Here is a 22,183-nt window from a genome sequence, read left to right as displayed (position 1 = left end):
AGCCTCATACCAAAGGGACAGGGAAGTTACAGGTGGTGGCAGTTGGCAGAAAGAAGGGCATAGAGCCTTGGAGCCCACAATAATTCTGGGAGGACACGAAGCATGAGGGTGTCGGGTCCTGCCAGCTTGGGCAAGGAGAATGTCTGGCATATCTGAGCCACTCAGTTCTAGTAATAAGCCTATGGGCCTTCTTTGTTGTAACAGAGACAAATCAAAAAATTTCTCTGCGGGCCTGGCAGCCCCAACTGGTGTTCGCTTCCTGAAGGACTCATCCTTTTGGCAAGCAGTCCCAAAGCCTTCATGAGGAGATGTGGCATGTCCTCCTAGAGGGGGAACAGGACCACTAGTCCTTCTACCTCTGAGATTCCCAAGTAGAGGGAGGCCTCTGTGCTCTACTTCCTGAATGGGGTGCCTGTTTGTAGGTTCTAAACAAACAGTCCTGCAGGAAATGTCTTGGGGTGGGGGTGGGGTAACAGGGCAGGGGGTGTTCTTTAAGAATCTGGCTATGGGAGGGGAGGGCACAATCCATCATCTCCTATAACACAGCTTAGAGTACAGTGTGTGGTCCTATTCCCTTGGGTCTTTCTTGGCCTAGAATTTAATAAAGGCCTGTAGAGGGAAAAGTGTGATGTGAAACAACTGGTGTCCCAAGTGTACATTTTAAGTGTTCATAACTGTATAATCCACAAGTTAGTTTTTATTTATGAAAAGCCCCAGTGAGACTAAACTAAGCAGAGGGCATCATAAATGGCATCTTCATGGTAAGTAAGCCAGGCAGGCTGCACTGGCATTTGTTTCCTTCTAGGGCGTTGGCTGAAACAGTATGTCTGTCACTCAGTCGGCAGTATGTGATCCTAAGTTAACCCCGGGACCCACTTAACCCTGGATCACCTTCCCATCAGAATCCATAGCTGTACCATCTATCTGTCCCCAGTTCTAATGAAGATAATTTAATGCTAACCCATCTGCCCAGTGTTGAGGCCACCTATACCCTGCCATCCTAAAAGTCAGAAACCCACATACTTCTCAGTGGCTGTAGCCTCATTGAAGTTGAGGATGCCTGGCAGAATCAGGGACCCTCGTGGTAGGATGGAGGGCCTTCAACTTGAGAACTGTCAGTAGCTTACTTTGCTTTGGAGAAGAGAGAGAGCATTTGAAACAATAGTTTTATTAAGAACATACCAGTTGGAACTTATTTCACTTCTCAGGATGGCCAAGCCAGGGAAATGCTGCATAGGTGCTTCAGTGGTTGAAAGACAAAGCTTGTAACCCCAGTTGCAGTTGATTTTATGTCTTGTGCTTTGTTTCATGTGAATCAATTTTAAATAAATTAGCATTTTGTTTACCCAACAGTGTCTACATTAGTTTAAGGTGATTATATATGTATATGTGGAAAACCTAATTTATTCCATCTACAGATAATTCATCTGTGTGAGAATGCACTGATCATTTAAGTTAACTCTGCAGTTCTCAGGGGCCACTGGGAATCCAGAAGACTTGACATTAGCTCTGGTCTTCACCAGGCATAAGAATATGTCTCATAATATACTGTGAAGACTGGAGAAATAAAGGTTGACATCAACATGGTAGGTGAATATTAGGTGAACAACTACTTTCAAAGATGCTGACGGTAATTGGGGCAAATGGGACAGGTTCTCTAATGAGTAACTCTAAGCTTGACCTTTGGCTCCCTTCCCTTCCACCCTTTATCTGCATCATCTAGGATATGCCATTTTGGTCCTCTGAGCCTCAGGTTCTTCATGGGGGACATGGTTGGTGAGAGATGAAACAGAATAACAGCTCTGAATTTTTCTTGATTTATAAATCTCACTGAAAGTTTTATGAGTGCTAAGAGCCATCCTTCTGGAAAATACTTATGTGTACAACATTTGCCTACAATTCAGGGGATTCACAGATCTTCAGGAGCCACCTTAAGTACCCCTCCAGCTGAGATATCCCCAGCACGGACACTATGGTTCCAGAGAGGCACGGTGACATGGCCACAGAGCTGTAGTGATTTGACTTTTACTTCAAGCACCTTGTTGCAGAGATATAATAGAAACCGGTTCCAGGGAGGCATCCGGAAAGCATGTAGCATGACCTCCAGCTGGGTTCAGTTTCAGTTTGTTCCAACTGGTGACCCTGCTGTGCTCTTTTTCTTCCCTGACCCAGACATGCTATGTCTCCCTGGCTGTCCTGCACCTTCCCTGGCCTTGAAGGAATGATTGTGCCAAAGGAAAAATAACTCCACCCAAGACAGGGCCTTAGAGTGTCACCTCACATCGGGGAGGTTCCTTCAGTTGCCTCTGAGCAGTTCATTCCCTGCTCCTTGATTTGATTCCTTTCCCAAAGTCCTCTTCATACTTCAGAGAAAGGATTCTTCTTAGGGGCACTAACAATACAGAAGGTGTCAGTTCTCAGGAGGCAAGTCAGAGACAGACGCAGAGCTTATGGACGCTGGTGTCTTCAGGCTTCCACCCCTATGACTGACAGAGAAAAGAAATCTGAGGGGTGGATGAGCCATCCTTTCTCATCTCAAGTCTCACTCTTTCAGGTTTATACCTCCCTTGTCATGGAACCTAAGCATCATTTCTTAGAGTTGCTTTCAGCCCCTCTCCCATCATCATCTATGTCTGCACTACCCAGTGCAGGAGCCCCCAGTCACAGGAACTGCTCAAATTCAGAACAATTCCAAAAGGCCCTCAAGCTGCATGAGCTGCATTTCAAATGCTCGGTGGCCACTTCTGGATTGTGGTGACTGGATTGGACAAAACAAGTACAGAACATTCCCATCACCACAGAAAGTTCTATCGGGCACCTGCAATCTACATGTGCATTCAGTAAATACTCTGTCAGCGCCTGAATGAGTTTTGAAAATATAGACATAAGCAAGTCAAGTCAGGCCATCAGGAGGCTCCTGGGTTGCAGAGGAGGTGGGCATGGAATTGTACCATCACAATGCTCGGAGCTCCCGAGGTGCAATCAGAAGGGAGATATTCACAGGAGAGACAACAGTGTGTAAAAAGGCACAAAGGCCTAAAAACATTGCATGTTCCAAAAATGGGGAAATTCCAGGTTGTTTGAACATAGCACAAATGTTTCCAGTGAGTACAGAGTTATGAGAGTGACTGATACACTAAGGTGGGAAGATAGACAAAGACCAGATTCAGTGGGATCTGTAGGCCATGCTGACTTGTAGTTGTTTTATAAAGGGTAGGTCTTCCACAACTTGATATTTAACTAGTTCTGAGTTCCTCAAGTACATTTTCTTGAAATCCAATGCCATTTCCCCCATCTCTGTCAGAATCTTATTTTGGAGTGTTATTACAGAATTTAGGACCCTGAGCTCTGTACTCTGTTGCTTAGTTTGTCATTGTTCCAGGCACTTCCCACTGGGTTAACATATCCTGGGAGATACAGTGTACAGTAGATGTCTGTGTTCAGCGAAGAACCTGGAAGCTCAGAGGTATGCCTTAAATTGACAGTAAGGATGATGATCAAAGGAAGGTGAAACAGGGCAATGACCAACGAGAATCCCTTAGCGGGTTGGGACAGGAGGATCAGGAGAGCCAGTGGAAGAGCAAGCGGAAGAAGACACTTAGAGAGACTCTACAGGAGGTATTCCAGCAGCCTATCATCTCAAAGACTGGGCCCTTTCTTTCAAACCCCCCATCTGTGGATGAGGTTCATTTGTGTGTGCCTGTCCTAAATGTGTCATGACGACCATTAATGATGCATACCATGAAACCATGGCCACATTCCAGAAGACATTTACAGAGCATCTGCTAAGTGTCAAGACATTGCTGCATTCAGTGAGACCGACCCCGTGGGTCTGTGGTGAAAAGGAGACTCTTGTTATGACGATCTTGACCTTGGAAATATTCTTTACAGATTTTAAAACCCTTCCACTGCTGTCATCACCAGCAGTCTCAGAATATCCCTCTTAGCTTGATAAGATCAGGTTTGTTATCCTGGTTTTACAGATGGCAAAACTAAGGTTCAGAGATATAAAGGCATGTCCTGATATCACAGCAAACTAGAACTCTAGAGCCAGAGCTCTTATTTTCAGATCTAAAAGACTGAAATGTGTTCTCCAAAGGCAAGTCATATAATTTTATCAAATGCTCCTAAAATCAAACTTCCCTAGCACATTGAAATGAAACACCTACTCTGTGGCAAAAAAATACCATGAGATTCTTGACAATCACATGTGGTCGACAACAGACACAGTATTTACGGTAACTCAAAGCCCGATGTCCTCCTTTTAATGATCAACAGTAATTTCTTCTGAAAGTCAAGATTGAAATGTTCAGGTGGCCTTAGTCACCGATGACCATCATCATTCCTATGACATAAGAGTAAGGATGAGTTTGATGAGTTTAAAATGTTCTTCAAAAAGAATGGCAACAAAAGTGTATCTATGTCTTTTCTCATCATTTTAGTGGATCTGAGACGTTAGTGGCAAAAGTCATAGTGGCCCATGCTGAGCTGTGCCCCTCTAAGAACACACACCAAGTAAAGAAGTCTGTTTTGAGCCTTCATCGAATTGCAACTGCTTAATTGCAAATAAATCCCAGCACATGTTTTTGTAATTAATGGAAAATAATAAGATAGTCACAATCATGAGACTTAACCATACAGTTAAGCATACATTTGTTTTCAATTATAGTTAAAATGTATTCAGCTGAATACAGCTTAAGTGGTAATTGCATTCTTTACAAGTTGCTAATCATCCCTGGAATGGCTATTCTAATAAAAATTTGCCTCTAATGGGTACATGTCCTGCTTCCTCACATGTCAAGGCCAGTGAAGTCATTAGGACCACTGGCAGTCCAGCGGTCAATCTGGAGACTTCGATTTCTGTCCAAAGCCCACACATGAACTACTCAGTGTGTACTTATCACGGAAAGCGGTGTGGTCATTTGATTGTGGTTTTATGATCTTTCCCAGAAATGCTTCTCAGGGACAAGTCTGCACTTGGAGCTGTTTCCTATCAGATGGGGTCCTTGATAGACTCTCCCGTAAGCATGCAAACGGCTTCACTCTGCCATCCTGGCTATGGGCACTTCACTGCATTCTGAGATAGTCACTCATCTCCACCCACATTTCCAGGACATCGATCTGTGTGTAGTGGATGGGTGGTTGCAGGACTGGACTGGCCACAGCATCGCAGTCCAGAAAACTATGTCTGGTGCATACACAGGATGATAAACTGCTTGTCATGTGCTGAGTCAGGACAAAGTCTTACGCTTAACATTCTATGCTCCCCTTCTCTTCTCTTCTCTTAATATGTCTATTTACTGGGTCTCACTTCCTCAATTTCTTCTTTTCTACCATGATCCTCTTTTTTCTCTCCTTCTTCTCATGTCCTTTTTGTCCTCCCTATGGAAGAATTCCAGGGCAAGGAGGAGAAAGACCTCATCCTAGAGAGCCTCTGTGGGTGTGGCCCTGAGCTGTATCATCTGCTCAGCTGCCATCGAAATATCTGTTACTGTGGTGATACAATTCTGTACCTCTGGATCTGGAGAACTATTACAATTGAAGTACTAGGGTGATTATTGTTTCTAGAATCTACTTGAAATGAAGAGGAAGGCCAGGGGAGATATTCCTAGATATAGAAAAGGAAGGACAACACCTCCCAATTTTAATGGAGTCCAACCCTAGAAGGAAACTCGAGCCTGCTGCTAGCAGTGCTTTTCTAAAGGGAAAGGTACAAAGTGATGCAATAAACACATATTTAACAAATAAATTGGAGTGGAAGTAGTCAAGAAGAGCAGATGGGCAGAGAGATGACTGTACTCGTAACAAACGGGGTGCTCTGTCTAGTGGCTATAATAACGCTTGGGCAATTATTAGATTTGTATATAAATTCAAAAGGCAAAGTCTTTTCATCCCTAGCAGTTGACATCTTTAAGTGAATTCTTCCTCCTACATTTGTCAGTCCTGTACCTGGGAGGCTGGTGGTAGAAGGGGTGCAGGTTATGTGGCCTGCCATGTGTTGACCCTGGGAGCTTGGACAAGTACCTTCTCCTCTTAGGTCTTAGTTTTCTCGTCTTTTGAATGGATCATTTGAAAGGCACTTCTCTGATTTTCCATGAAATTACAGCTCAGAGTAAGAGAGTCTTGTCATGACTGGTGAGGCCAACCAATCCAGTATTTCCCTAGCAGGGAGTGTTCTGTTGGTAGTTACTCAGGAGAATGCACACTTATTAGAAATTTTGCAGAGTCATGCATCTGAGAGAGGGCTAGGGAGTCCCTAAGGCTCCTGTCCACCTCCTACTTCCAGGGCTCCACAGCAGTTCCATCCAGACATAATTCATCCCTGCCTTGTGCCTTTTGATAGCACTTGCTTGGGTGTTTTTCAAATTAAAGTATAACTGACATACCCTATTATATCAGCTTCATGTGTACCACATGGGGACTGGACACTTGTATACACTGTGAACTCTAAAGGGAGGGCAACAGCCCCAGATGAAATTATCATAGTTGTTGCAAAATAGCAGCTACCATGCCAGGCAAGTGCTAGAAATATAGTATGGGGCTGATTGCTACGTGCTTCTGGGATTCACTCCTCTACTTATTCCCCAAACCACGCCTCTGTCACTACCGCAGAGCATGACGACTCACATGGTGTCCCCCAACACTGGCATTTCATTTCACTTTAATCTGAACCAGACTCCATTCACTACATAGATTCTAATTTGGATTAGAACAAGACTAAATTGTCTCATTCCAAAGCATCTCTTGAGCCTTAGTTCCCACTGACCCCCAACATGTACTCAAAGCATTGGTCAGACATGATAGCTTGTAGTATTCATTTTCTATTGCTGTGTAACAATTACCACAAACTCAGTGGCTTAGAAATATCCCTTTATTATCTCGTTGTTTCTGTTGGTCTGAAGTCCAGACATACCTTAGCTGCATCTTCTGCCCAGGGCCTCACAAGACTGCAGTCTGGGGGACCTCCAACCTCCCTGCCTTTCTGGACTTCAGGGTCCTGTTTGTCGCAGAATGCCATCCCTTGCAGTTGTGGGACTGAGGTCCTGCTTCTTGTGGACTGTCAGCTGGGAGACACTCTCAACAACCTGAGCCCGATAGGTCCTTGCCAAGTAGAACTCTGACAAATGCCAACTTACCTCTTCAAATGTGTGATCATCTCTTTGCCTGTACTATGTAACATGATCTAATCATAGGAGTGGCATCGCCAGCTCTGAGGTAGCTTATTGGCTAGAATCATGTCACAGGTCCCACCGGCACTCAAAGACAGGGAGTTACAGTGTGATTCAGTGGGAGTCATTTTCCAGAATTCTGCCTCTGAAATGATTATTCCTAAAGCCCTTTTCTTACCCCTACTAGACATAAGCTTTCCTCTGCCTTGTAAGTGCCTTCGCCTGTCCCTAACACGTTTGTAGATGGCTCTAAGTTGTCCACTCTCCCTCCAGAGCTTCCATTATAATCCTTTAAGGTCATTTACTCATTCTGGAATGCGTTATAGTTTTTATTTTATATCTTTATTGCAAGATCTTCTTCCCCAGAATGCACATCTCTCCTTTGTAGCAGGGAACTAGATTATACACAATATCATCTCCCCTTCCCACTCCCACCCCCCACCACAGCACATAGACTACATAGGCGGTAGCTGGCATATAAATGCTAGTGAAATTTAATAAAGTGAACCAAAGTATAGGATTACAGAATCTGCAAGGTTGGAATGGAGCTTCAAGGTCATCTAGACCAAACTCTTTCTCTTATTGCTCTTGGCTGGAAGCTATTGGCATTTCTTCACGTTTCTATGTCCCATCTGCTATCAAACATTTTTATGACATTTATTTCCTCATTATAGTCCTTATTGTGCTTTTTTAATATATCTGTGAGGCACATGAGACACATGAGAGTTGGAAATTCTCCCTTCCCTTGCAATCTTTCCTTCCCCAAAACTCCAGCCAGCCAGGATTCCCTATGCCAGTGACAGGCCTCCAGCGCTCCTCGAGCGGTGCTACTCCCCACTTCCCTGTAAGTCTCTTCCGTCTCCCCCGTACCTCCATCATCAATTTCAGATTTCCTGTCCTGACATTCAAGGCCTCCTTACACTTTAGGTCTGTCTTTATCACCTCCATTGTTTTCCCTGTGTCTCCCTCCTTAGCTCCCACTCCAAATTCTGGGCTTTCCTCCAAGTTTCTCCATTTTCCTGGAATCAGCATCCCCCCCTCCCCCTCCCTCATCATCTGTCAAGCGTTCTCCCATTTCTCTTATCTTCCCCCTAAAAAATTGTGAAGGAGCTCTCCTTTGACACAATAAGCAGATGGATATTTAATGTTCTATTGGCAGATGTTGGCCCGTAGCTATTTGACCAATGAAATATACACAAGACAAATATGATCTTACCTTGATCTTTGCCACAGTGAAAATTATAGGCAGCTTCCGGCGTTGGATGTGGTGATGCGGGAAGGAAGCCTATAAGGAAACAGAATTAAGCAGTCTTGATTTGCCCATGTGACTGCCTAACTCTAGCATGGGAGTTATTTGGGGCTTGTTCCATCACTCGAGTGGGTCTTTATCATTTCACGTAAAGGGAAGGGAAGACAATGGAGATATTAAGGTTAGTTTTCATAGTTACCAGCTGGTGTGATTTGGGATAAATTATGCAAATCCTCTGACATTCAGTTTCTTTACTTCCAATTAGGAGATGAGCCTAGTGATAATACCTAAAAATGGCAGTTAAATAAGCTAACATGTATAACAATGCAACATACTGTAAAATGTATGTAAATGACACACCCTTTCAGAGCAGCATTTCTGACAGCAGCTTGTGTCAGATTGTCAGTTGCGATGACCTGTGGGAGAGCCACTTGATTCCCTCGGAACCCTGATTTCCTCATTTTTAAAACCAGGGTAGTAAATTCCTGCCTTGCAATTCTCAACAAGCTGTTTTGAAAATACTGTAAGAGAAGAGATATGGACATTTTAACTATGAAATGTGTGAAAATATCAGGTAATGTTTTCATCATAGCTGGCAACGTCCCCGTCCCAGAAGGAAGTCACGTGCGTGGCCGCATTCCCTCGCTGTTTCCTCTGCATGGAAGGCTCTCCCCCTCCCCACTGCTCCTCCTCACCTGACTAACCAGTACTCCCAGTTCAGGCCCCGTGGAGTCCTCTCATCCCCTCCCTGAGCCACCAGCCTGGGCCTGCCATCTCCTGTGCTCTGGCTCATTGTACACCCCAGAGAGCTGATACTGGGCTGCCACGGCCACCACCTGGGTACACCCAGCCAGAGGTTTATTTTAGGCTGAGTTTAGGATCAGTCACTACTGGACTTTACCCAACAGCAGGGCAATTTTGGAGATCTCTGTATACAATCATTTGTCTCTCCGACAGTCTGAAATTTTCAAGTCCCCGGTTTTGTAGACGGCTTCTGCTATTATTTGTACTTGGCCACAGAAGTTACTAGACTGGCATGTTATTATATTTTTATTCCTATAAAAATAAGTTTGTTTACATAATGATAATTTTTGATGTGCAAATGATACAGATAGATCTACAGAAATGAAAAACACTTTGATAAAAAATATCTCCAAATTGTTAAATTAGAGATGATTTCTGACAATTGTAGGTCTTTTTCATTGAAAATGCTTTCCAACTTGAATATGTCCAACTTTGTTCATTCACAAAGCATTTAAACCCATATTTTATATTAAGGTTTTTTAAGGTGAAATCCCTTTGGAGAATTTAAAAGTTTCAGGGCAATGTTACAACTAACTTTCTTTTATCTTTAATACTATTCTCCTGTTAACTTGTGTTTGACATTCACAAATTCAAATTATCTCAGGAAAAATACAATTTTTCTACATTTTCCTACTTTATTCTTCATTTTGTAGTGAGGCACAAAGAAAAGACATAACATCGAATAATGCCTGGATTTTACTTTAACTATGCAGATTTTTTTTTCTCTCCAACCCAATTTTCCGTACCTCTACAGACAATGGCTATTTTACAAGTAGCTTGAACTAAATTCTAGGAATTTATCTATCAACTTCTCTGTAGTATTTCTGACTTTGTCTGGCCTAGCCTCCTTTCACCTTTGCAAATTGTTCTCCCTCTGTTTTATTTCCCTCTAAAATTGCATTAAAAGAGACTCATTTCTCCCATGACTGGTCCAATATCAACCACATCCATGCCTCCCTCCCCACACTGTCTCATTAGGTGAGTGCAGGGCATCATTTGGAGATTTTTAGCTATTGGTAACTGAGTACGAAAAAAACTCTGTGCCAGGTTGTTCACATTTCTCTTCAAATAAAGCAATTTTGCAATTCTAAATTAGAATTATTTAAAACGTTAATTGGAAGTGTCCCCTAACCTCAGTATTTGGGGAATCTTGTGGTTTGAAAGGACTTTAACTCAATGATCCCAAAGATCCCACCTCTGCGGGCACTGAATTCAGAGGCAGGAGCACCAAAGCCGCCCCATAGTAGGAATACTAATTAGCTTGATGTTGTTGTGGACCCAATCACCACAAATTTCCCAGCTTAAAACAACACTAATTTATTACATCACAGTTTCAGTAGGCCAGAGGTCTGGGCCCAGTATTACTGGGTTCTCTGATTAGGGTCCCATAGGACAAAATCAACATGGGGCCAGAGGGGCTCTCACCTGCAGACTCTGGGGAAGAATCTGCTTCCAAACTCACTTCGGTTGTTGGCCAAACTCAGTTCCATGTGGCTGTTAGTTGTTGGATGAAGGTCCCCATTTCCTTGCTGGCTGTTGGCCAGGGGTTGTCCGCTCCTGTGACCACCCGCCTTCCTCCTCCTGCTTTCTGAATGGCCTTTCTGCCTTCACAGCCACAGTCCAAACCCTTCCAATCTGACTTCCCCTTCTGCTGTTAAGGACTCGTGTGATTGTGCCAAGCCCACCTGGGTAAGCTCCCTATTTTAAGGGCAAATGTGCCATACAGCATGACACAAAATCATAAACATGATGAATCATCATGTTCACCAGTTTGGAGAATTAGCTCAGGACATCATAGAAATTCTAAAATTTCCAGCGCACCAGGCGCGTATTGTTCGAGTTTACAAGGAGGTTTCAGACACCAAGAGCTATCCCATAGAAGATGACACCGCCTGAGGAAAAGAAGACCTGGACTGAGAAGGAAGTTTCCAGTAAACAAATGGGAACATTTTAAACTACGTCGATCTAGTCTCTGCAGTTGCTGCTGGAATGAAACTATAGGAAAGTCACAGATGATCTAACAGGGAGATAAAGAAGAAGGGGAAAAATAAACAAAGTTTTGTTAGAAGGGATCCAGAAATACCAGGCCTGATTTTAAATATACTGACATGAAAAAAATGAAAAAGATGAGCCGTGAAGGGGAACCGTGCAAGTGAATAATCAGCGAGGAGGCCGAGAGCAGAGACCAAGGGGCTGATGACCACGGACACGGAACAGAGAGTCCTGAGTGAGAATTCCCAGATGATGGGAAACGCCAAGTAAACAAATACCCAGCTTGGAGCCAGCAAGCTGCTTCAAGGCTGCGCAGTTCCAAGATTTAGAAAATGGGGGCGGTGGTGGTAGGGTCACATCCGGACATTTCACTATAGGTCCATCTGGTACATTGTAAGGAGAGCAGCATATATGAGCTATGAGTAGCAGAGCCAAACGGTCCCAGTAAAAGGGAATACAGGCAGCAAGGCTGAAAATCAGCCATCCTATACTGGGTATCCTGGACTCTTCAAAGACTCCTGTACTGTTACTACAACCATTTGTCCTTACCTTCTACCTAATTCCAGGAAAGTGAATTGGAAAATACTGCAGATGGTAAGAATCCTTAGGGATCATCTAGTCTAACCTCTTTTCACAACCTAGTAAATCAAGGACCAGGGAAGAAAATAAGCACGGCTGGGTCGAACAATGAACCTTAAAAATAGTTCTAGGGATCCTGGTCTTTCACTTCTAAGCACATTCATACATTTTCCTCTTTTAATAAATAAACTAGCCATCAAAGATAAATCTTAGGCTATTTAGTAAACAGCAACAGAAAAGTAGGCTTTGTCCAGGGTTGAATATTCTTTAAAAAATCATTGTGTGTCTTCTTTTAGAATTTTTTTTGAAGGCCTATGCTTTTATTTTCCATGCTAGTAGGGACTCGTCCTTAAGAATGGCATATATTGTTTAATGCAAAGAATTTTGTAATACAATTTTGATTTTCTTCAACTACAAATGGCTTTTAAATGGTGACAATTTCTGTGTTGGTTAGTTTAGGTCTTATAATTTCACGAAACAAAAAATCTTAGAATAACTTTGTATGTTAGAGAAAAGTTTATCCCCCACAAAGTGCTATAAGAATGAAATGTGAATTATTGTGAGGAGATGTGGGGTCTATACGTGAACTCATATATCCACTCGATAAATAACCAGCTATATGAGAATGCATAAGACCCTCCACAGATTGGACCTTAGTTCCTCATCTGTGAGAGGTAGAAATAGGGTTAGATTTTATATACTCTCTCTTTTAGTGCTAATAAGCAATGTGTCTTAGAATATACGTGCCACATGAATGGCTGTCAGGCCGTAACCTTTAAGGGACAACCATTCTCATTGCAGTCTGTATGAATGGATCCTGGTCCCAGAGTTGTGGAATATGAAAACTGCAGTGTTATACATGGTGTTGTACAGGAAAAATCCATCTCAAAAGGGAACATTATAAAAAATAGAAGACAGTATTTAGACCATCCATCCCAATCAAGAATCATCTCACATTTGGCTGCAGTTCTCCAGAATTCTCCCGTGTTGGCTGAGGACAATAGAAAATCCTCTTTATATCCTAGCTGAGAAGACTGCTATTGCTATTGAGATACCATCTTAATTGAGTGAGAAATTGCTGGGTAACTGTCCAGCTTGCAGTCAAGGGCATGGAAAAGAGCCCAACAACAGTTGGAGAAAGGAGAGTGTAGTGATGAGCTCAGATGTCTAAACACAGATAGACGAGAAGCCAAATTAGAGAAGATTACACAGAGCAGTCCAGTGGGAAGGCTGTGTATCCTGTAGGCATGGTGACCAAAACCAAGAATGAAAAATGCTCAAAATTAATGCAGCCAATTTTAATGAGAATAACATTTTCTAACTGAAAAGAACTCGAGTGAAAGGCATAGCCCCACTTGTGCACGTCCTTCGATGTTGAGTCTTATAATAACTAACACTGTTTTGAGTTATAACCTATGAGAAAGGTTCTTTTTGGGTTTTGAACTTACCTTGGACAATCAAAGAACTGGTGACAGATACGTGAGTCCTCCGTTCTAAAACGGGCAGGGAAATTATAAATAGAATTTTGGATTAAGAGAAAGAGAGATACAGACGAAACCTTTCAAGGATCCTTTTGCAGATTTAAAATTTTAAAATAGTCTCTCATTTTAGAAGAAAGCATCAAATAAGGAAATCCACTAATTTTAGTTAGGGACTCACTCACTCCCCATATACTTCATCCCCTGTAGCCCCACGAATGTCAAGTATCTCCACAGGCAAGGTCGAGCCTGGCCACTGGAGAGGCAGGTATCAGTTCCTGGTCCAAAGCTAATCACAGCAACAAAATGACCGACCCCCTTTTGCACACCAATACCTGGAAATAAAAGAGCAGTACAGCAAGGCAGCCGCATGTAAGGTGGTCTTGCTTTGGTTTGGGGAAAGCATCCTTTCTACAGCTCTTTGACTGAGACCAGAGGACGAATATCAGAAATTAAGATGAATTCATACATTTTTCTTTAATATTTCTCAGACCCAAGCTATAGAAGTGAGCCCATCATTCATTATTATTTATTTATTCATTCAAAAATGCATATAACAAAAAATACACATATTATGAGCTAGATGCTGGGAATGAACACAACATTAGAAAACAGAACCATTCTGCTCATAGAAATATTGAGCCAAAGGATGAAATTTAATGATTTTTTTTCAGGAATTTTAATAGATGAATAAATGACACAAGATCTCTGATGCCATGGATCTCTGTCTACTGCTTTGGGATTGATTTTTTTTTTTTTTAAATGTTCTTCCCAGAGCTGACATGTAGCCATGTGAGGATGAAATGAAATGAGATTAGAGTTACAAGGTGCACAGCATGGTGGCTCCCATTACCAAGTGGACGTGCACACTGCAAGTGTTCCCTAGTGTCCGTCAGTCCATTAATTCATATCTTATTGCCCCACCTTTCCCATTGTTAAGTACCCCTTTTTTAATGAACCATATTTGCTTATAAAGATGCCAAGCTACCTATTTTGGGTACGTACAGGAAACACCCTGAAACAGATCCCATTTCAGTGAGGCTAGCCATTCCCTGCTTCGGCCACCAGGTGCTAAATCCAGAACATGATCCCCCAAGTCTCAATGCCAGCACTGGACAATCAGCATTAGCCTCCAGGCAAAAACCCATTAAGTGCCTGCTGCCGTTTTCTCACTCTATTATCTTGCCTGTGCACCCCACCGGCCCGCCCGTCTAAGTCCTCCACCACTGCACCTACCTGGTTAAAAATGTCAGTGTTTGGGGGGCATATTTTCTAACCCATGTACTTGCTGGCTCCAGGGTTCTGTTTTGTGAGATCCTGTCGTCACCATCAGGCTGCAGGCCAATGTTTGTACCGGGTGGGAGTTAGAGGGAGGCATAAACAGAATCAACCCTCTTGTGCTTTAAAAAATCAGGCTGGAATTATATACATATTTCATGTCAGAAAAATAAAATGTGTCTTGGCGGTGGATGGGAAGTTGGAGCGCATGGAGGGGGAGTGGAGAATTGGCAGAGTTGCTCCCCTTCTCCTTGGCCCCCCGCCTGACGATCATTCAACCTTTTACTCTTGGAGTCAGCTCCGCCTTCTCCTCCTTCTGAGGCCTTCCAAGTGCTACAGCTTTCTTGCTGTCATCCCCAGCATGTTGTCAGAATGCAGAATGGCTTGAAAAGCAAGAACATTCTTTACAAAATGGCCTACAGTCCCCAAATTATGTGAGATGTGCGTTCAATTCACTGGCATGACCCTCCTCAGTTTTGCTTGGGGGAGAAAGCAAGGCTCAGATGGTAGGACCAATTCACACTGGAATCAGAGGATCTAAATGAGGGCATATCTAGGAATCTGCCTCATCAGAATGGAAATCCCATTTCCCAGCTTTGTACACATCTAAGATCATTACCTACTAAACATGTCTGCTCTGCTCCACTGCTTCCCTCCGGCTTGAGTGGTTCTGTTGCTCTCGTTTCTGGTGCTTTCTAGGACCCCTCAGAATGGCAGTCTCTTCTGAGCCATTATCTTCACAAACAGGGCCTTCGCCCCGGTCCTCAGCCCTGCCCCACGGTACACAGCTCTCAGTGTTGCCTGTGTGTTCCCAGAAGGGCCACTGCATTTTCAGCTGTCCTGCTCCTGAACCCTCAAACCCCTCACGTGTCCTTCCCACCACCCACTGCCGCAGGAACCCTGGAGACCTCTGACAACGGTGCCTGTGCCTATGGGACCCCCTAGACACTGGGGGTCAAAAGAAAGAACATTTCTATAGACTTACATGAGGGCTTCTAGGCCTTTGCTTTAGCACTCCCCTTGAAAATACCTTCCTCCTTGAGCATCAGGCCACAAAAGTGCTCTCCTCACCTGTATGTCTGTCATCTGCCAGGTTCTATGTTAGTCATTTATTCATATTTAGCATCTCTTATAACCTGGCAGAACGTCTTCTACTCTACCTTAAATCCTAAAAGGCGGTGGTGACTTCCATCAACCGCAGTCCTACAACCTTGCTAATTCAAACAGCTTCAGACTGTCCTCACCACCTGAGCAATTCACTCCTCAAGCCCAACCCTGGAACTCTTCAGCTGGTAAAGCCCTCTGACCCCACTGAACCATCACCATTGGAGCTCCACCCTTCTAGCTTTGTTCAAACAGCAGTACAACAATAAAGTAAAGTAGAGAATGAGTTCTTCCAAATTCAGATGACGTACTCAGATGTCAGAATGGAAACAAATACTGTAATTAGCCTCAGGTAAAATGTTTTGTTTCCAAGGAAGAAAAAACAGTGGGAAGAACAGGAAAAAATATGAATATCGATGGCCTTGCCTCCTGTAAAAACCCCTATACCCTCTTTGCCGGGGACACAATTTAAGTACTTCAGGACAAATTAATTGAGTGCATTTCATTCCTTCTTCAAGAGAAGATGGCATTTCTGCTGAGCCTCCACTGTCTTGCAAGGAAGGATAAAACTGGAATCTTCATGCAACATGCTTTCTCCAGGTGCTTGTGGCGAAGAGCCCATCATGTGCCAGACTGGTCTACTCAGCCACTGCCCTGTGGCCAGCCCACCAAAGGCAAATTGAAGGTGAAGTGCTCTGTTCCACCAAAAATGTGAATGTACTGTGTCAGACTGTAGCCCTTTCCTTCTGACATGGCTGAAACAGGAGGCTGGGAAACTTGCCTTATCTAGAGTTGAGTCTCAGATCTTGGCATTGTCCAGAGCAATCCAGGAATTCAAGTTACACTAATGTAATCTTCCTTCCTGTGCCAAAAACAACTTTTGATGGGTCTTCTACACTTACTTTGTAGGTCAGACATTCTCCCCCAAATGTGAGTGTTGGTGAGCTAGCATCAACTAATTTCTGAGAATTTCCAGGGCAAGGGAATAGCCCCAAACACTTCTGAATTCTGCTGACTTTTTGTTGAATGGCTAATGCCTCCCTCAGCTTTTGTTGTCAGCAGAATTAACCAGTCTGTATCATTTTTTATAGATTGTGAACAGGGAGGACCTCAAGTCTGACCCCTGTCGGGCCCCAGTAAATCTCACAGCGCACAATTAAAAACACTCCTCTGGGCTTTGTTTGTCTACCAGTCCATCACCTCCTCCCATGCACTCTGGACACTAGCAGAACTTTTTCATCTGAGCTTCACAGTAAGATATTTTTTAACATCTGCAGAAGATCCAAATAGGATATTACATAGGATCCAATTTGTCATGTGACCTCCAGAGACATCACATTGTTGTATGGGAAAATAGGGTTCTTCTCTCAAGTGAAAGACGCTGTATTTCCTTCCTGCATGTGCCCAGTAACATCTCCTTTTTTAACCACTGACTCTATGGGATTGCCTCTCCTAAACTAGTCTGCTGAGGTGCACATGCCTCACTTGTTCTTTTATTTCAGTTTGAAATAAAATTGTTCAAGGTAGGAAATAATGCCACTGCCAGTCCTACCTTTATTTATTTGGGGGCCACTTGGCCTTGTGATCACTTGGGTTTTCAGATCCAGGATATTAAATTGGAAATCTCTTCAGAACTTTGATTCTTACAATGTCTGCTCCTGGGTCCACATAACAGTAGTATTATTATAACAACACCAGTTATGTGTGTTATAGAATGGAATGAGAAATAAATGCATATACATTTTGCAGCGAGACCAAGACTTCAAAGATGTTTTCCATACAGTGCTTACTTTACAACCCTCACCCCAGAAGCTTTCAAGGTACATATTCTGTTTTCTCTTTAGGAAGTAAAATAGAAGAGCGCCTTTCAAAGGCACTCAAAGCAAAGACGTGGAGCAGAGAGGGCCTTGCCAATAATCATATGTTAGGTGGGGACCCCTGAGCCTTGAGCTCAGAGCTCCTCCCTTATTGTAGAAAACAAAACAAAGTGAAAAACATTGGAAATAATAAAGAAAATTATAATGGCCCCTGATAATCCACAGCCATGGATAACTATTATTCATATTTTGGTGAATGTCATTTTTTATTATGAAAGACTTATTTTACATGATTTGGATCATAATTATATATAATTTGGTATGGCTCCACACAATAATACAAAACAAGAAATTTCTAACATAAATAAAAACCCTAACATATTTTTGATGATCTGATGCTTTATTAACAAATATACCATAATTCAACTAATTGCCTTGATTTTCTAGAGTTTTTAGTATTTTAAATAATGTAGCAATGAATATCTCCCTGCAAAGTTTTTTTTTCCCCGGTATTTCATACTTAACTCAGGATAAACTCATACAGACCTAGACTAAGGGTGTGAATATTTTAAGTCCCATGATATTTGTTGACAAATTTTTTTTATAGATAGCATAGCTTGTGCCAATTTACATTTCCTCCAGGGACTTATTAAGGCAGCTAACTTGTTAGATTGTCATGAGCATGAGTTATTCTAATTTTTTAGCATTTAATGCAAATCTACAGAAAAGATACACAAGTAGTATAATAAAATCTTGTACGTTCTTTGTTTAGATTCATCAATTATTAGTATTTTGTGATGTTTGTTTGCATGATGGTTTCTCCAGCTACTTATTATTTGATGAACCATTTGAGAATAAATTGCAGACCCTCTGTCCCTAAATATTTCACTTTTATCTTCTAAGAAGAATACTCATACCATCATATTTCAAATTAAGCACATTTAACATTAATAAAATATTATCATCCAACACAGAGACATACATTTAAATTTTTCTAGTAAGTTTTTCTGCAAACTGCCCTTTACAGCATCTTGTTTTCTGACCTGGAATCCAATGCAGGATGATGTATTCTGTTTTGTTGTCATGTCTTTTTAATCTCTTTAATTTGGAACAGTTTCTCAGTCTTCATTCTTTATGACACTGACACATAGGAAGAATAAGGAGAGGTTTTAAAATGTCCCTCCGTCGGGTTTTTCCAGGTTTCCTCATAGTTCACTGAAGTTATACAGCTAGGCAAGAAGGCCGCAGACCCACGTGGTGGTGTGTCCTTCTCAGGGTGTTACACACAGTTTGTTGTCCATCTGTCCTGCTTTTGGGGATGTTAGCTTTAGCCAGTTGGTTAGCGTGATTCTACCATGCTTCTCTTCTTTACAAAAATTACATGTGCTCTATGGGAAGATGGTGGAGGCCGTGGACATCTCCTGTCCCCCAACAAACTCTCACAGGTTTTAGCATCCATTTTGATGTGCCTCTGAGATAACTAAGGTTGCTGTAAGACAATGATTTTTCTAACTCTATAATTCCTTCTGCATTTATTATTTGCCATTTTACTGTAACAAAAACTTTCTATTCTTGCCATATTGCATGTATGTAGTCAGTCACCTGTTCATTAATATTTTTTCATATTAGTGTGGATACATGGATTCTTTTTATATTCTGTATGTTGTAATCACTGCAAGTATTATTCATGTTGATGCTGAAATTTTCCCTGACTTGATTAATGGAAGCCCTTGGAAACTTGCTCCTAAGTTTCTTGGACATGTCCTCGTCATTTTTTTAGCCATTCCTTATACCCAGATCTTCCTTTACACTGCACCCCTCATCCCCCACAAGGCCATTCCAGCACTCCTCTCACAGTAACCTGTTCTCTTTCTGGGATTGGCCATGTATCCAAGGAGCTCTGTTTATTTTAGTGGAAAGTAGAATTAATTCTTATTTTTTAACAAAAAATGTTCTGTTTTATTTTACATTTCTTTGCTTATTAGTGAAGTTTATTGTTTAAAAATATTTATTCCTTGCTTACATTTCTCCTTTTGTTATTTTTTTCCTAGTTAGCATAGTGTTTTCTCTAGGATGCCCAGATTATAGTACAATTGTAAGAATGACTTCTACTATGATATGCAGAGGAAACCATGTAGAAGGATAAGAGGAGTATGTAATTTTGCTATTCTAAATGGTGGTTAAATCCCCCAAGACTCTTCCTAAAATGATGATGGACATGGAGAGCCCACTCACACTTTAGGACACCCCTCACTAGAGTCAAACTCAGAGCTTCAGCCCAGAGAAGCTGAAACCATTCTCCTGTGCTTTCTGCGTTACAGTGGCCAGAGCCTCTGTAGGTGGAGGGATATGAAAAAGTCTTATTGGTGAAAGAAACAGTGGAGGTTGGGGAGAGGAAAAGATAAGTTTGCAGACAAAGGACTCTCTGACAGTGGAGGAGGCACCCATAAAAGGGAAAAAGAAGGCTGTTCCAGAAGCAGTTACGTGGAGAAAGGAAGTGTCCCTTCTCAAGCAGTACCAGCAAAGGAGAAATCATAAACCAGAGTGGCAATTTATAAAGAACTTATTTTACGAAGAACTACCATGAATTTGAGATGTTCTATAAACACATATGGATGGGAGAGATGATCCCTGTGATTGTTATAAAATAAGCATGCATGCCTGGAAATATCAAATTGCATGGTGATGACTCTTAAAATGAAATTATACAGAGAAAAATTAAATAGATTCTATTTGAGGGCATGTATATCAACCATATACTCACATATCAAACTGTAGAAGTCGTATCTGAGATGATTTTTTATGTCAGAAGCTCTTTCATCCTGCCCACAGACATGGATGGCCGCTCCGGATGCCACTGCTGGATGCAGACGTAGGAAAACTCTCCACTCCACCTCAGTGGCCCGTCACCCGGGCTCTTCACTCACACTGGCCCTGCAGAGGCTGCTGCAGAAGCTCTTTGTATTTTCCATCTCCTGTGAGATCACAGAATGTATTATCCATTTAGGTGAATCTCAGCCAGGGACACATGCCATCCAAACCTCACCTAAGTTTTCAGAGGTGAAGGACATTAAGTGATTCTTTCACAGTCACTACCTTGCTTCTCTTTTTCTCTTGGTGGCTTTTCCTTCTTTGACAAGCATCACTTCCTATTGCTCACTGGGTCTCCCATGGCCTTTCTTCTCACCAAGTCCTCACAGCCTCCTCTGTATTACATTTCTGTGCTTCTGACTCTTTTTTTAAAATGATAAAACTAATTTTTTTTTGATAATACAGTTGTTTCAGAAAATTTGGAAATACACATAAAGTAAAGATGAAAATGGAAGCTACCTATAATTCTAGCATCCAGAATTAACCACTGTTCACCTCTCCATGTGTATCTTTCCATTCATTCTTTCTCATTCATGTGTCTTCTCTATGTGTCTTTATATAATTCTGTTCCCCTCTTTCTGTGTCTATCTCGATGTCTATGTGTTTATATGTGCATAGAGAGAGAAACAGAGAGAGAGTCTCTCCAAAGTGCACATACGCACAAGCTAGGAATAACCTTTTGTTTTGTTAAGCCACTGAGATTCCAGGTTTATTTGCAACAACAGATGGAGATCTCCTAACTCATGCAGTTTTTTGGGTAGGGTAGTTGACAGACAAGTGCATGCCAACTGGACAGGAGGGTGAAGAAGAAAATATTCAGATGTCACGTTTAGTCAAGTAATATGGTCACATTGTCCTGTGTGATAAGTAGGCAACCCATTTCTGTGTGCTTCAGATCCAAATATATTTTAAAGAATTAACCAAGGATCGCCAAATCAGAGTCAGTCTGTCAATCAGTTAGTTCATTCATGTATCCATTCGAATAGAATGTATTAATTTCCTGCCAGGTGTTACACTACAGGATAGGCACCAGAGATATATCAAGGATGAAGGTGTGGTACTTTCGGGGTGCTTATGGAATGTCGGGAAGAAGGTCAGCTGCTTTACAGCTCTGTCAGCAAAAATAGCTGTTTTCAACACAGACTTTCTGGGGAGAAGGAAGAATTAAATGAAATATTTTAATAGTCCCACATTTCATTATAGCCTATTCTGGTTGTTTTTCTCTTACCCTGAAAAACTACTACTCTTTAAAAATCATTGGCCTTAAATGTGCTTTTTGCTTCTAGCATCTAAGAAAATTCTAAGATCCATAAAACTGATCAACATTATCAGAGTGGTAGGGGAAAAAGGCAATGTTAAGGGCCCCGTTAAACCAGTAATCAGGAAATCCACACACTTGATGGACTCGTCTTGGTGAACTGTGTTTCATTAGAAATTAAAATTCAGAATTTTAGAATTTGGGGGAAATTGGGATTCTAATCTCAGAAGCCAGGGGGTTTACTGTTTGACTTGCCTCGGTTTGCTTCCCAGAGCCATGACCAAGCATTACAATGCGTGTTGCAAAGACAAACAGGATCCTCACCTAAGGGAGCTCACCGTCCAGCGACAGACAGGACTGTGCTGCGTCTCAGGCCCTCAGAGCAGGGCCACCTGCCTCCACAAGAGGCGCCGTGCTCACCACGCCACTGGACAGAAAGCAGTGGTTTACCCAGCATCCTTTCCCAGGAATGTCTCTTCCCTTTTATATACGGTGGAAATGACCCTTCTGCCTGAAGCTAAGCATGGGGAACCAGAAAGCCTGATCCTGAGGCCAGTGTTCTGCAGTTTGGTCTTCTGCGCCCT

At 42.2% G+C, this 22,183-nt stretch overlaps 1 long non-coding RNA gene across 3 annotated transcripts in view; it reads right to left on the bottom strand.

Moving 5' to 3' along the window:
• LOC108403824 (uncharacterized) overlaps positions 1–22,183 on the bottom strand; it is a 251,403-nt gene that overhangs the window by 9,535 nt on the left and 219,685 nt on the right. For 2 of the 3 annotated variants that reach the window (XR_012122596.1, XR_012122597.1), the window contains exons 4-5: positions 20,235–20,445; positions 8,386–8,454 (exon numbers count right to left, since the gene is read on the bottom strand). This is a non-coding gene — a long non-coding RNA (uncharacterized lncRNA). Of the gene's footprint in view, positions 1–1,397; positions 4,346–8,385; positions 8,455–20,234; positions 20,446–22,183 lie in introns of those variants that run through there. The other variant, XR_012122598.1, reaches the window with a different exon arrangement.

This window comes from Manis javanica, chromosome 1, assembly GCF_040802235.1.
Source record: "Manis javanica isolate MJ-LG chromosome 1, MJ_LKY, whole genome shotgun sequence".
NCBI classification, from domain to species: Eukaryota; Metazoa; Chordata; class Mammalia; order Pholidota; family Manidae; genus Manis; species Manis javanica.
The sequence above is the reverse complement of the archived record's forward strand: the minus strand, read 5'-3'. Positions and strand labels throughout refer to the sequence as shown.